At 44.2% G+C, this 16,196-nt stretch overlaps 1 long non-coding RNA gene across 2 annotated transcripts in view; it reads left to right on the forward strand.

Annotated features, from left to right (window-relative positions):
- LOC137159538 (uncharacterized) overlaps nt 1–16,196 on the forward strand; it is a 46,418-nt gene that overhangs the window by 17,486 nt on the left and 12,736 nt on the right. For both annotated transcript variants that reach the window (XR_010921650.1, XR_010921649.1), the window contains one exon: nt 11,589–11,686. This is a non-coding gene — a long non-coding RNA (uncharacterized lncRNA). The remainder of the gene's footprint in view (nt 1–11,588; nt 11,687–16,196) is intronic.

The raw sequence follows: 16,196 nt of genomic DNA on the forward strand, positions 1-16,196 counted from the left end.
TGGGATTTCACTAAAGCTGGGTCATGGAAGTCAAAGGTCCCTAGTCAGAATATGACGTAAGCACCCACTTACCATTGACGCCAGACTTAAGCATTATGCTTAAAGTCAAGCAAGTAGTTAAAGACCCAATTTTTGTAGGTGTTTTAGGTGTCGTTGTACTCAGGGTTTGTCTACACTTAAAACTCCGCAGTGGTGCCGCTGTAGCACTTCAGTGAAAGGGTCCTCCTGTTGGCATAGGTAATCCACCTCCCTGGCAGGCCATACCTCAGTTGATGGGAGAATTCTCCTGTTGACCTAGCACAGTATTCACTGCGGGTTACAAACCAGGGCACCGAGAGGCAGTAGCTAAGTAAACAGAAGAAACTCTCCCATTGACGTAGTGCTGTCTACACAGGGGGTTAGGTCAGTAGAACTGTTGCCCGGGGGTGTGGATTTTTCACCCCCCCCCCCCCGAGCAATGTAGTTACACTGACCTAATTTCCTAGTGTAGACCAGGCTAAAGCCTCCATTTGCAAAAGGGATTTTGTCTGCTAATCCCTTTTGAAAACATTATAGACCTGTATCAGTGTAACTGCATTGCTCACGGGTGTGAAAAATCCACACACATCCCATCCGAGCAACAGTTCTATCGACCTAACCCTATGTGTAGACAGCCCTATGTCATTGGGAGAGCTTCTTCTATTGACTTAGCTACTGCCTCTCAGGGAGGTGGATTACCTACACCAATGGGAGAGGCTCTCCCATCATCATAGTAGTGTCTGCACTGAAGTGATGTAGCTGCACTGGTGCAGCTGCGTCACTGGAGCACTGTACATGAAGACCAGCCCTTAGGCTCCTACCTCTGTTAAACTTGCAACAATAAGGACAGAAACACCCAAATACCTCTACAAATCTGGGCCTAAGTGCTTTCCTGACTAGGGGCTAGAGTCCAGCATTAAAAACTGCCTGTGACTTTAGACGGGGCTAGATTCTCAGCTAGAGCATCCACTACATGAGGTGTAGCTGAGCAAAGGGGAATAAAGTAGTGTAGTTCTAACCCGCCTCTGCTTTCTCCTGCTCCTGGCGTCGATGGGGTGTGCTGAATTTTACTCTGTTGCCCAAGGGACTGTTTCGGCAGCCAGAGGTTAGTAGTGTTGCCTTTTCTGAAGCACAGAAAAACTAGCTGACTGCTGGGTGGAGCCAGATCCCAGTGGAGGCAGGACTGGTCTGTGGGTAAAGCCAAGCTGTGGGGCTGTGAAAACCATGGGGAGAGACTCAGCTCTTGGAAAGTTCCGCAAGACTTGGAGGGATTCAGGGTTGGGAGTAGGGTGCTGTTTCCCCGTTGGCTGGTATCTGCTCCTGCATGCTGAACGCATACAGAGTGGGACCTGGGTACCCACCAGGCAGACTTGGCACACTGCCAGCCATGAAATGCACAACCACTAATTAAGATTGTGTGTGCGGTCATGCAAATTATTGCTTCTGACCAGCATCTGGTAAAGTACTAGGAAAATTGGCCACTCTATCCCCAGGTGAAGGGATGTCCTAGCTAAACTCTTTTTCTCCTGGTCACCTACCTACATTAGCAGGTTATGTAGAGCCATTATGCCAGCTCTACATCAACCAAGTATTTTTCTTACCCCTTATTGGCTAGCTAAGCTGACTTTCAAACATCTTCGTGCTGCTAGAGCAGAGCTGAGAATTAGGCCCTTAGATTTTTGTGGGTGAGGGAATGTATGAAAGGGCAGTGGGTATGATCAGGGGAGGGGAGACTTGGGAGGGGTGAATAGATGAAGGTGGATGTCTGAGCTGTTGGGTGTGAATGGCGTGGCAATGGAAGAGTGGGCTGGGAAGGGGTGGATGTGATGGACAGGAAGGCGAATGTATGAATGGAGAGCTGCTTGAATAAATGTCACTGCAAAAGAGAAACACTGGGTGGTGAGGACCAAGGTTGTGATGGACGTGGTATAAGAACCTATGCAGATCTGCCCAGCTAATCCTAGGGCTTTATGTAGCACTTAGCACTGCTGTAGCTATGTGATGACCCAGAGCAACATGGTAGTGCATGCACGCTCGTGCACTTCCTCTCTTTTCCTTCAGGTCAGAGTGACCTTGTGTATGTAGCAAAAATAACAAGAGTCCTGTAGCACTTTAAAGATTAACAAATTTAATTTCTGCAGGCGTAAGCTTTCATGGGCTGTAACCCACTTCGTCAGATGTAAGGAATAGAAATCAGATAGGAGGTGTGTGTGTATATATATATATACGTCTAAGGATAGGGAACAACAATGAGGAAGTTAGGTATAAGCAAAGTCCATTCAGTTAGAGTAGTTGAGGCCTATTCATAACCATTGATTAGGAGGTGAGATTGTGTGAACAGTGACAATTACTTCTTGTAATGAGAGAACCATTCCAAGTCCCTATTCAGACCCAGTTTGATTGTGTCAAGTTTGCATATGAGTTCCAGTTCTGCAGCTTCTCTTTGAAGTCTGTTCATCATAGGACTGGAAGGGACCTCAAAGGTCATCTAGTCCAGTCCTCTGCACTCATAGCAGGACTAAATAATATCTAGACCATCCCTGACAGGTGTTTGTCTAACCTGCTCTTAAAAATCTCCAATGATGGAGATTCCACAATCTCCTCAGGCAATTTATTCCAGTGATTAACCACCCTGACAGTTAGGAAGTTTTTCCTAATGTTCAAGCTAAACTTCCCTTGCTGCAATTTAAGCCCATTGCTTCTTGTGCTGTCCTCAGAGGTTAAGAAGAACAATTTTTCTCCCTCCTTGTAACAACCTTTTATATACTTGAAAACTGTTATCATGTCCCCTCTCAGTCTTCTTTTCTCCAGGCTAAACAAACCCAGTTCTTTTAGTCTTGCCTCATAGGTCATGTTTTCTAGACCTTTAATCATTTTTGTTGCTCTTCTCTGGGCTTTCTCCAATTTGTCCACATCTTTCCTGAAATGTGGTGCCCAGAACTGGACAAAATACTCTAACTGAGGCCTGGAGTAGAGCGGAAGTATTACTACTCGTGTCTTGCTTACAACACTCCTGCTAATACATCGCGGAATCATGTTAGCTTTTTTTTTTTTTTTTTTTGCAACAGCGTTACACTGTAGACTCGTATTTAGCTTGTGATCCACTATGACACCCAGATCCCTTTCCACAGTACTCCTTCCTAGGCAGTCATTTCCCATTTTGTACATGTGCAGCTAATTGTTTATTCCTAAGTGGAGTACTTTGCATTTGTCCTTATTGAATTTCATCCTATTTACCTCAGACCAATTCTCCAGTTTGACCAGATTATTCTGGATTATAAACCTATCCTCCAAAACACTTACAACCCCTCCCAGGTTTGTATTGTCTGTAAACTTAATAAGTGTATTCTTTATGCCATAGTTTCTCAACCTGTGGTACGCGTACCCCTGGGGGTACTTGAGACGCAGGCAGGGGGTACCCAGGAAAAAACAGTGAAGGGGAGGCAGGCGGCAGCTGGCGACTTCTGGGGAAGCTGGGCGTGTGGCAGCCCCTGGCTTCTGGGGCAGGTGGCAGCAGCCCCTCACTTCCTGCTCATTCACAGCTCCCAGCTGGGAGGCGGGCGGCAGTCACCACAGTCCTGGGAAGCCGGGCTGCAGCCACACGCTTCCCGCCCAGTCCCAGCTGGGAGGTGGGCGGCAGCCGCAGGCTTTTGGGGAAGGTGCACAGCAGCCGCCCGCTTCCTGTCTGGTCGTAGGTCCCAGCTGGGAAGCCAGCAGCAGCCCTCAGCTTCTAGGGAAGGTGGGCAGCAGCCCCCTGCTTCCCACCCGGTCACAGCTCCCAGCTGGGAGACAGGCAGCAGCCACTAGCTTCTGGGGGAGGCGAGCAGCAGCCCCCGCTTACTGCCGGGTCCCAGCTCCCAGGTGGGAGCCTCATGGCAGCCTCCTGTGTCTCGCGAGCTGGGAGGCAGCCACCTGTGCCCCGGCTCCGAACCGAGGGATAGCCTCCAACGCCCCGGCTTAAAGACGGGCAGCAGCCGCCTGCCCACATCCCTTGGTCCCAGCCAACGCGGAAGCCTCCTCTGCCCCAGCTCGGATTGGGTGGCAGTCACCCACCTCCTGGGCTGGCAACCAGGAGGCAGCTGCCTGCAACTTGCCCAGGTGGCAGCCTCCTCCCTATCTCAAAGCCCAGTGCCCAGAAAACTTGTCAATTTCGCTGCTATGACAGCCCCAGATTTCAGCAGTTACCCTCTTTTCCTGTCTCTCTCTCACCCTTGACTCCTCTCAAATCTATGGCAAAAAATTTGGCGCGGTGCTTTATATTCCCCAGGATTGGCATGCCACTCAAAGCCTCCTAGCTTTGGCCAACATCACCTCTAGCCCAGGTACACACTTGAGTTGTGCACGCCTGGTGTAAAGGTGGTAACCCTACCCACACTAGATCTGATATCTGTCATATCACGGCTTGTATACTCAGCCCTTCTTTCAACATATGGCTGACATTAGTCTGTAAATATAAAATCCCATGAAAAATTAAGTGTTGGGGTACTTCTGAAAATTTTCAGAAGTTAGGGGGTACTTGCTACTTAAAAGGTTGAGAAACACTGCTCTATGCCATTATCTAAATCATCGATGAAAATATTGAACAGAACCAGACCCAGAACTGATCCCTGCGGAACCCCACTCATTATGCCCCTCCAGCATGACTGTGAACCATTGATGATTACTATCTGGGAACAGTTTTCCAACCAGTTTTTCACCCACCTTATAGTAGCTCCATCTAGGTTGTATTTCCCTAGTTTGTTTAAGAGAAGGTCATGTGGGACAGTATCAAAAGCCTTACTAAAGTCAAGATATACCACATGTACTGCCTCCCCCCTATCCACAAGGCTTGTTACCCTGTCAAAGAAAGCTATCAGGTTGGTTTGACATGATTTGTTCTTGACAGATCCATGCTGACTATTAATTACCTTATTATCATCTAGATGTTTGCAAATTGATTGCTTAATTATTTGCTCCATTATCTTTCCGGGTACAGAAGTTAAGCTGACTGGTCTGTAATTCCCCAGGTTGTCCTTATTTCTCTTTTTATAAATGGCACTATATTTGACCTTTTCTAGTCTTCTGGAATCTCTCCTGCCTTCCAAGACTTTTTGAAGATAATTGCTAATGGCTCAGATATCTCCTCAATCAACTACTTGAGTAATCTAGGATGCATTTCATCAGGCCCTGGTGACTTGAAGACATCTAACTTGTTTAAATAATTTTTATCTTGTTCTTTCCCTATTTTAGCTTCTGATCCTGCCTCATTTTCACTGGCATTCACTATGTTAGACATCCAATTACCACCAATCTCCTTTGTGAAACCGAAACAAAGAAGTCATTTAGCACCCCTGCCATTTCTGCATTTTCTGTTAATGGGCCCACCCTGTCCTTGGTCTTCCTCTTGCTTCTAATGTATCTGTAGAAAGTTTTCTTGTTACCCTTTATGTCTCTAGCTAGTTTAATCTCATTTTGTGCCTTGGCCTTTCTAATTTTGTCCCTGCATACTTGTGGTGTTTGTTTATATTCATCCTTTGTAATTTGACCTAGTTTACACTTTTTGTAGGACTCTTTTTTACTTTTAGATCACTTAATATCTTCTGGTTAAGCCAGGGTGGTCTCTTGTCATACTTCCTATCTTTCTTGCACAATAGGATAGTTTGCTCTTGTGGCCTTAATAATGTCTCTTTGAAAAACTGCTAACTGTCTTCAGTTGTTTTTTCTCTTAGACTTGCTTCCCATGGGATTTTACCTACCAACTCCCTGAGTTTGTTAAAGTCTGCCTTCTTGAAATCCATTGTCTTTATTTTGCTGTTCTCCCGCCTATCATTCCTTAGAATCATGAATTCTATCGTTTTGGGATCGCTTTCGCCTAAGCTGCCTTCCACTTTCAAATTCTCAACCAGTTCCTCCCTGTTTGTCAAAATAAAATCTAGAACAGTATCTCCCCTAGTAGCTTTTTCCATCTTTTGAAATAAAAAATTGTCTCCAATACATTCCAATAACTTGTTGGATAGTCTGTGCCCTGCTGTGTTATTTTCCTAACAGATATCTGAGTAGTTGAAGTCCCCCATCACCACCAAGTTCTGTGCTTTGGATGATTTTGTTAGTTTAAAAAAAGCCTCATCTACCTCTTCTTCCTGGTTTGGTGGGCTGTAGTAGACCCCTACCATGCCATCACCCTCGTTTTTTACCCCTTTTATCCTTTCGCAGAGACTTTCAACTTTAATGTGATCCTGGGATGCATGACCATGGAATCTCAAGTAGGAGCAGAAAGGTTCTTTTACCTCTCTGCTTGGCACTGGTGTGACTGCTGTCTCCTATTTCCATCTTAACCTCAGTCCAAGTGTATATGTTTGTAATACAAGTGTATACATAATGGAAAACTGGTGTCATGATGTGAACATGTAATATCCATAATATATTGCATAGTGCTTATGCTGGAATGTAATGAGAAAAATAGAAGTGCAGCACCTGAGAGGATGGATCATCATGACCTGTCATGTCAGTAATGACACACCAGTGACTCAATTAATAAAGAACTACAGGAGGCTTATATAATTAATGCCACTCAGCTTGAGTTTATGGAAAATAGATCCTGTCAAACCAATTTGACTTTTTTTGAGATTGCAAGTTTGGTTGATAAAGGTAATAGTGTTGATGTAATACTTAGACTTCTGTAAGATATTTGACTTGGTACCACCTGACATTTTTCTCTTTTTTTGAAAAAAACATGGCATACATTAAATGGATGTCTGATAGGTCTCTAAATGTAAATAGGGAATCATCACTGAATGGATGTATTTCTAGTGGGCTCCCACGAGTATTGGTTCTTGGCCCTACACTAGTTAACATTTTTATCAACTACCTGGAAGAAAACACAAAATTCATCACTGATAAAGTTTGCAAGTGACGCACAAATTGGGAAATGATAAATACTGATACTGAGCACTCTGGATTGTTAGGCAAGATACACCAGCAAATGATAGGGGTTTTAATATGACTAAATGTGAAGTTCTACATCTAGAAACAAGGAATGTAGGCCATACTTAAAGGCTAGGGGATTCTGAAAAAGATTTGGGGGTGCATAATCAGTTGAACATGAACTCCCAGTGTGACACTGTAGCCAAAAGAGCTAATGTGATCCTGGGATGCATGACCATGGAATCTCAAGTAGGAGCAGAAAGGTTCTTTTACCTCTCTGCTTGGCACTGGTGTGACTCCTGCGTCCATATGTGGTGCCCACAATTCAAGAAGGATGTTGATAAATTGGAGAGGGTTCAGAGAAGATCCATGAGAGTGATTAAAGGATTAGAGAATATGCTTTATAGTGATTGAGCTCCTTGAGTCTATCTGTTTATTTTAACAAAAAGAAGATTAAGGGGTGACTTGGTTATAGTCTATAAGTATGTACATAGGGAACAAATGTTTGCTAATGGGTTCTTCAGTCTATCAGAGAAAGGTATAACACGATCCAATGCCTGGAAGTTAAAACTTGACAAATTCAGACTGCAAATAAGGTGTATATTTCTAACACTGAGGATGATTGATCATTGGAACCATTTACCCAGGGTTGTGATGAATTCCTCCTCATTGGCAATTGTTAAATCAAGACTGGATATCTTTTCAATATCCTCTGCTCTAGGAATTGTTTTGGAGAAGTTCTATGGCCTGTGTTAGACAGAGTCAAACTAGATGATCACAATGATCCATTCTGGCTTTAGAAAATCTATGAATCTGTATGGTCACAGAATTGCATCAGACTGCAGAACATTGGCAATGAAACTGCCCAGGGAGTCCCAGGGCAAAAGAAACTAGACCAGTTTGAGTCACTCAAGCTGGCTTAGCCAGCTTGCTGGTTGATGTATCTTCCCTCACAGGAAAAGATCAGATCAAGTCAAATACAAGCTCAACTTCTCACTCTTTCTGGGGTGGTTGGTATGATAGGTGCCTGATACTCTGGATTTGGAAGTGAAGTGCCACATATCCTGTATCTAGACCAGTGTTTCTCAACCTGGGGGTTGTGACAGTTTTAGAGGGGTCGCTGGTATTGGGGGTGGCAAGAAAGGCAATTGCCTGGAGCCACAGGGGCGCCATGAAACTAAGTTACATGCCTCAGCCCCGTGGGGGTGGGACTCAGGCTTCAGGGGTACAGTAGTTTGGAAAGGTTAAGAACCACTGATCTAGACTAACAAGGAAGGATTATCACAGCAATCACAAATGCTTGCAACCCAAGAAACAATTCTGGGACAGATCTCAATCTGGCAGTTAAAAATAAACAAGCAGGAAAGATTCTGTGTAGGTTTCTGAATTAAGTGTTGTGAAGATGGGGATGTGATGTGTCAGACCAGGTGTCAGCTCATGCCAAAGCCCATAAGCCTAATTGAACACTGGCAAATGCATAACTGGACACTTGCCTGGCTCACCGTCTGTTTGTATTTGTTAACATAGGTATGGATTTATAAAAATGGGTTTTAGTGTTTAGATTTTATGATATGCTTGTGAGTTGCTCCCTGCATTAGTTTTGCTTATAATTATCTGTATCCCATGTATAAGGTAGTATTAAAATGTTTGCTCTGAAACTGTAAACCCCCAGTTGGGAGAGAAGCATTATCAAGTGAAAAATAGTAGTTTTCCACAAGAGATGTCATCTCTTGCCCAACAAAAGAAGGTCCATAGACACTAGACAAGCCATTGTGGAACATCAGAAGACGAAAGACTTTGGGTGTTTCCCCCCCACACCCATGGAGAGGGGGACTTGTGCCATCAGCTTGAACTCTTGAGGGATGGGAATAAAAATCCCTGACAAGAAGGACCTGAGTCTTTGGGTCACCCCTCAGAATGAAGATTTCTAAGTGCTTGTTGACTACTAAACACAAGGGCTTTTTTCTTTTGTTAATTACTTCCTCTATCTCAGTCACTTCCTCTACCTCAGTCCATCCATCAGTCCATGTGGCCTCTCTCATATTTCTGAGAACCTTAAATAGCAGAATCATCCCCATTGTGCTCAACAAGCCACGGGAGCTGTGCAAAGGGAAGTAATGGGACTGACTGTGGGGTGTTTGAAGTTTAATATTGATATTCCATAAAAGTCAGGAATTTCGTCAAACTTGAGCATTCTGCAAGTGCAGTGGAATCCTGGCTTTGCCCATGCTGCGACATTGATTCTAAGCCACTCCTACTTTGTTGGTTTGGTGATCAGTTTCTGGCATTGTATTGATCTCTTCTATTCCTAATGATACTAGGACTTTCCTTGCTCTAACTAACTAATTTTAACTACATCACTGAGAGGCAGGAGCATGTTATTCCTATTTTAAAGATGGGGAAACAGAGTTTAAGTGACTTGCCAAAGGCTACAGAGGGAATTAGTGTCAGAGCTACAATTAAAATGGTTGAGTTTTTCCCTTTCAGACCCTTGCTCAAACCACTAGGCCACACCTCTTTTGACCTCTGTGCAGTGTCTACTCTGGGAAGTAAAGTTTCCATGAAACTTCAGCCATTTTTCCATGAAGGAAATTGGTTTTTATTTTGAATAGCGTTGAATGTACTGTGGCTACTAATGCACTGGAGGATCTGTTAAGAAGGGAGTTAATAACAAAGGGAATCAGAAGAAACTATACTGTTCCCTAGTGGAGTCACAACATCTGTGTAATACTCTGACTGAATTGCATGTAATGTATATGTCAACTCTATGTAATGCATTGACTAAGAAATGGATGTATAGCACCTAAATGGAAAGGTCATGGTGGCCTGTCATACTGCTCATTAGAAAAATAGTGCTAGTCACACACTAGCAACAGGTTTGCATCAGGCTGTAGTGCACTGGCAATGAGAGAGCCTGGGAAGTCCTAAGGAATGCTGGCCTGGTTCCAGCCACTAAATCTGGCTGTGTTACAGCCCTGCTGGGTATTTCCTTCTCTCTCTTCTAGAGGAAAGACAAGATAATTAAAATACAAAGTGAACTCCTTGTCCTCTGGTGGTATTCCAGGGGTGTGGAGCTCTTTACAGCTCTACTGGAGAACAGTTATGTTTGCAGCCTATGCACAAAGAAGTGTCAGTTAACTGCCATCAGGAATGAAAAGATCTCTCTTCTAATTAAGCACATCATTTTCTCTGCACCCTTCAGTAGGTGAGTGTATCCTAAGATGAAGAAATTCTAAACAACTTGAGCCTGACAAAGGTGGGATGTGAGTTGGTAGGAACTTCCCTGCAAGAGTGAGGGTGAGCGGCTGAAAAGATCAAAGGGGGCTCACCTGGGTTCTCTCTGATTAGCATCTCTGCCCCTTTTTGTCACTTGGCCCCATGCACAGAATAGCTTCCTTGATCTCATGAGCCATGCAGCCTTACTTGCCTCCTTTCTATCCATTCTCAGGTCTGTTTTCTCCTTCAGTTACTGACCTGGAATATGTATTTTTAGAAAGGAAAAAAAGAACTAATATGATGTGTTCATACCAGAAACTTACATTAGGGTCCTCCACTGTTGCAAACCTCACTTGCTTTACCTGTCCCACCCTTGCTACCTTCTCTAAGGGGCTTACAATTTAGCGTAGGCAGCCTGATTGGTATCTTTTATTTATGCTGTAAAGCATCATTCATAGTTAAGGTACTGTATAAATAATCACTAAAAACAGAAGGTCCGATTCTGCCACCCTTCTTTACATTGAATAGTAGCTTATTCCATGAATAGTCCCATTAATTTTAAATGAGACATCATGCAGAGTAAAGTACTAATCAATATGAGTAAGGATAGCTGGAATCTGCCTGGTATAATAATTTACTGAACTCTGACACAGCACTTTTCATCAGTAGAGGTCAATGCACTTTACAAAGGAGGTCAGTATCATTATCCACATTTTACAGATGGGGAAACTGAGGCACAGAGTTGATGCGACTTCCCCGAGGTCACCCAGCAGCAAAGTTGGGATTAGGACCCATCTCTCCTTACCACCCCAGTCTAGTTTTCTATCTATTAAGCTACACTGCCTCCCCATATACCTTACTACTAATTCATAAAACATAAGTTCTTTAGGACAAGGACTTTGTGTGCACAGTGCCCAGCACCATGGAGTCTTGATCTTGATTGGGATCACAGGATGCTACTGTAATATTATCGTAATACAGTTCTTCATTATAAGCTGAAGGGTGAAATTCCTTCTAGATTTATTCAAGAGACTCTTCGTGGCTCACTTAACAGGGGATTCCATCCCATCCTCTGGGCAGCTTGCACTCTGGAAAGTAAATGTTGGTGAAAATGTATCCTGCCTTCTCCATAAAGGAGACAGTGGACCAGATTTTCAGGCATAGCTGCAAATATGTTTCTCCCACTTGCACAGCTGGTGTGAATGACTGTGCACTTAATACTTATCCATGATTCAGTTGCATTTACAAATGTGTGTTTTGTGTGAGAATCTCAAGTCATGTTTGAAAAAGTTGATCCTCTGGACCAAATTCATCCATCCACTAATTTCACTGAAATCAGTGGTGCTACACAAGATATGTATCAATTTCTATGAATTATTTTTCAACTTCCTGTATCTTCAACTGTCCTAATTTGGTCCTATTGGCATTCCGTCTATGACTTCTCACCACAGGGTCCACAACTTTTTGGCAAAGGCAGCGCTCAGCTCAGGAGAACCAGCTCAATCACTGTCTGCTGGAGGAAGGATCTCTGGCAATTTGTCAGGAAAACGTGAGTAGGATGAGTTATTTGTGCAATTACGAGATTGCTACAAACGCACGCTGTGAGCAGTGTGGAATATGAAGTTGGGGAAGTACTTCCTTGTCTGTACTTAGTATTAATATAGCTTTTATGTTTCATGCTGTGTGAAGTTGGTGGTATCCCAGTTCTACAGGTAGAAAATCTGAGGTACAAAAATGGGGAGTGACTTAGCCAGAGTCACGCACAAATAAAGTTACAGAACTGGGGAAAAGGTGCCTGATTGCATTCACTTACACTTGTGTGATAAGGAGGAACTATATTGAAGATAGTGGAGTTACCCCAGTGTAAAACTAGTGTGAGAGATCAGAACTGAGAACCAGCTCTATTGACCCCTTGCCCTTTGCTCTAATCATTAGACCATGCTTCCATTATCCTGTATATCCAGTTTTAGGTGTGTGCCACACAGTGATCCTGTGCAGTGAGGACGGTTGTTCTCCTCCTTCCTATGTACAAAACATGTAAGAGGGAGACATGAGAGCTGTGCAGAGTTTAATGAAAACAAAGCTGGGGCTCCTATTTTGGCAGTTTCAGAACAAAATAAGGACTATTCTATTGAAATGAAAGGCAGCAACATTAGCAGATTAGAGGAAATGATTCCTTACGTAGTCACAGCAAGTCTATGGAATTCATTGCCACAGCATTTCACGGGAGCAAATAGCTTAGCAGGATTAAAAAGAATTAAATGGTTATACAACTATGAACAGCTAGGTCAAATCTACCAAGAACATCAACCATCATGCTTCTGGGCATAGGCTGATCTCCTGTGAGGATCAGGAAGGAATTTCCTTCCTTGTATATTGTGGTGTTAGACTGGCGCACCATGGGCATGTGTGGAATTCCTCTGAAGCATCAGGTAACTTTATATACAGTTAAGCCACACGCGCACCCACACTCCTTCCTGAAGGGGGTTGCCCTCCCCACCCACCATGGGGACACAAATGGAGTCGGATATGTAGTTGCAGTCCTGTGTTTAAACACTGAACTTTCATTTATGTGACTCTTATAAAGCCCTGCCCTGCCCACACCCTCATCCACACCACAGCCCTTTGTGAGAGTAGGAGTTGCAATGAAAGCGTTGATACAGTGAACTAGCTACTGTGCAGGAGAGACGTGTGTGAATGGACTGGTGTATCGCAGGACTTGAGGTTATTGTTTGATTCTGCAAGAGAGATCCTAGAACAGTGGTGCCCAAACTCTTCCGGCTGCACCTCCCCTTACCAGCAATGGACTCTATCCATGCCTACCCCTCTCCATTACTGCACAGTTGGCTCAGCAGAGGAGCTTGGGCTGAAGGCAGAGCTGGGGGTGGAACTGGGAATGAGGTCAAAGAGGAAGTGTGGACAGAGCTGACCAGGAGCGGAGTCGGGCAGCAGGCTGGGAGTCAGGCTGAGGATGGAGTGGTTCTGGGTGGTACTCCCTCCCTGACCCCTGTGGGGGCTGGCCCACAGTTTGGGACCCACTGCCCTAAAAGATGGAGACCAGCAGCACAGCTGGCCCCGTGGATGTTGATCTGAGTGTGAAGGTTTAAGGTGAGATAGTGGGAGAAATGGGGCAGGGTGCTACACAGTCTAAAGGGAATGGATGCCCTTGTCTTCCTCTTTTTGTGGTTGTAGTTAACACATGGGACTTCTCACCTAGTACCACGCCTACAACCCTGAGCAACAACCACAAGAAGGACACAATCCCTGTGAATATAGAACAGGCCCACAGGATTCTGAATGGAAATATACAAAACTTCTGCAGAGCTGCACTTCTGCCAGGGATGTCATTAGACTGTAGGGTATAAATTTCCCCATATCGGATAGGCTGTGAGGAAACAAATCCTTCTGCTGTGCCGGTTCTGAGGGAGTGAATCTGTCCAGCTCGAGCAGATGCTGGGGGAGTTAAATTCCATTTAATTCCACCTAAGACCAGCCATGATTCTTGAGTTCTATGAGTTCCAGACCACCACAATCACTTTTGGCTTTTAACGCTCTTTTTACAGATACAGATGATGGAACATTTTACAGAAGGCCAACACAAACAAATGTGAGCCTTCAGGAGCAAAAGAGCTTAGCTTGCCAGTTACACTTCCAACTTACAACATTCTCTTCCAAACCAGATTGTTACAAAACCCCTTTGAAATTACCGCATCAAATCCTATACTGACACCCACAGCATTTCATGTGTCACTCAACTTATCCAAAAAAAAAAAAAACCCTCTAGCTTCATATGATCTTTTTTTTTTTTTTTATTATTAACCCATTTTTTATTAACACAAGATATAAGGCGCCTAAAAAATAACTGTGGCAAAAATTTATAAAAAATAACGATCATGTACTTCTTAGGCGCTTGGGCCCAAAAGCCTCATCAAAAAATGTAACTCAAAAGGCAACACTATTCAAACCAAATTGTAGAACTGGTGTTAGGTGTAAAACACCAAATCACACCCTGCCAAAAGCTATTTATAGCTCTCCTTTCAACCCAAAGGACATCAAAGCTCTTTACAGGCATAGAGTTTGTCTACACACCAATTAAACACTTGTGGCTGGCCCAAGTAGCTGACTCGGGTTTGGGCTGCAGGGTTGTAAAATTTCAGTGTAGACATTTGGGCTCGGACTGGGGCCCTGTGAGCAGGGCCCAAACCTAACTTTTTTGGGCCCAGTACAAACTTGTAACATGGGCCCCCTCCCACACACATACTCATGGGGGTTGCAGGCTGGGCTGGGCCTCCCAGGGCCTCTGGTCCCTGGTAAACTGTACTCTTTTTTTCCCTCCCTATGTGGGGGCCCTGCCTGTGAGGGGGAGGGTCCTAAAGCCTGAGCACCAGCCTGACTCCAGATGCCTACACAGCAGTTTCTAGCTCCACAGCCTGAGCCCTGTGAGCCTGAGTCAGCTTACCTGGGCCAGTGGCAGCCATGTCGCAGGTCTCTTATTCCAGTGTAGATGTACCCTTAGGGCTCAATCCAGCAAACGCTACTGGGCACAGTGCTTATGACTGTGACTAGTCCTGTTAGGCCAGACTCTACTGCCCTTGCTCCACAGGTATCCCCCATTTTCTTCAAGGTACCACACAACAAGAGTAGAGATGGTGGCATCTGGCCTATAGGTAGCCAGCAACCAGTAATAAGTATTTGCTGGATCTGGCCCTTAGCAAACTATTCAGTATCAATAAGATTCACTTACTCTAGCAATGATGTGCAAAAACCTCTAGAACAACAGCTCGATTGAACTGTTTAGGGGTTCCTAGCAAAGCAACTCAATAGTTGGTGTAAATGTACTGATATGTTGAACATTGAGTGCTTTGGTATGTTACCTGGTATTGAAGTTAAGCTAATTTTCTGGTTTGTTTTCGTTTGTTTTTTGTGTGTGTCCTTTTGAAGATTGGGGCTACAGTACATTTGTCTGTTTCAGATCTCCATCCCTTCCCCTCTTTCTTGTGAGTTCTCAAAGATGCCTCCAGCACTTCTGATAATTTCTCAGCCAATTCTTTAAGAACTTTCAAATGACTGTCTTCTAGCCTTGCTGATTTAGATACATTTCAATTATCTCTACTTCTTTTTACTCTGTCCTATTACTTCAATGTCCTGATACTCCCAGTCCTTTCCTAATATTATCTTACTGACCTGCTGATTCTTTCATCCTTTGCTAGGCAAACTGAAGCATTTCAGCTCTTTGCATCTCCTTGGCTATTTGAAATGCCTCTGTATATTACTGCACTTTGACTACTCCTTCCACCGCCGTATTGGTAAAATCTTGAGGGTGGGATACACTTCACTAACGTATGGCCTGAGTAACAGAGCTGCAGGGGGGAAGTGTAGGTGGGTTTGGGAGTCACTGTGGGGGATGCCTCTCTGCATAGGTGTTCATGGGGGGCCATTGAATATAGAGTCATAGCAATGAAGGGCCGAAAGGGACCTGAAGAAGTCATCTAGTCTCCCCCCTCCCCCCATGCTGAGGCAGGATTAAATAAACCTAGACAAGCCCTGACAGAGTTTATCTAAACTGTTCTTAAAAACCTCCCAACAACCTCCTCAGATAACCTGTTTCCATACTTAACTATCCTTATAGTTAGTAAAAGCTTTTACTAACATCTACCCCAAATCTCCCTTGCTGTGAATTAAGCTGATTCATTCTTCCTACACTGGGAGAGCAATTGCTCACCACCCTCTTCATGACTGCTCTTACTGATTTGAATGCTGCTATCCATTCCCCCCCTCCCCCTTAGCCTTCTCCTCTCTAGACTAAAGATGCCCAATTCTTTCAACCTTTCCTCATTAATCATTCTTTCTAAACCTCTTATCTTTACTGTTGTTCTCCTCGGGACTTTCCCATTTGTTCACATCTTTCTTAAAGTGTGGTGCCCAAAAGTAGATGCGGTACCACAGCTGAGGCCTCACCGGTGCTGGGTAGTTTGCTTAGGAGAGTCTTGCTGTGATGTTCTGGGGATCACCCAGACCAGTAAATCACCACCTGCCTTGTAACGTGGGGTGCCCTAATT

This window comes from Emydura macquarii, unplaced genomic scaffold (assembly GCF_026122565.2).
Source record: "Emydura macquarii macquarii isolate MOO-44397 ecotype Brisbane River unplaced genomic scaffold, CSIRO-AGI_Emac_v2 contig_1876, whole genome shotgun sequence".
Classification (NCBI taxonomy): Eukaryota; Metazoa; Chordata; order Testudines; family Chelidae; genus Emydura; species Emydura macquarii.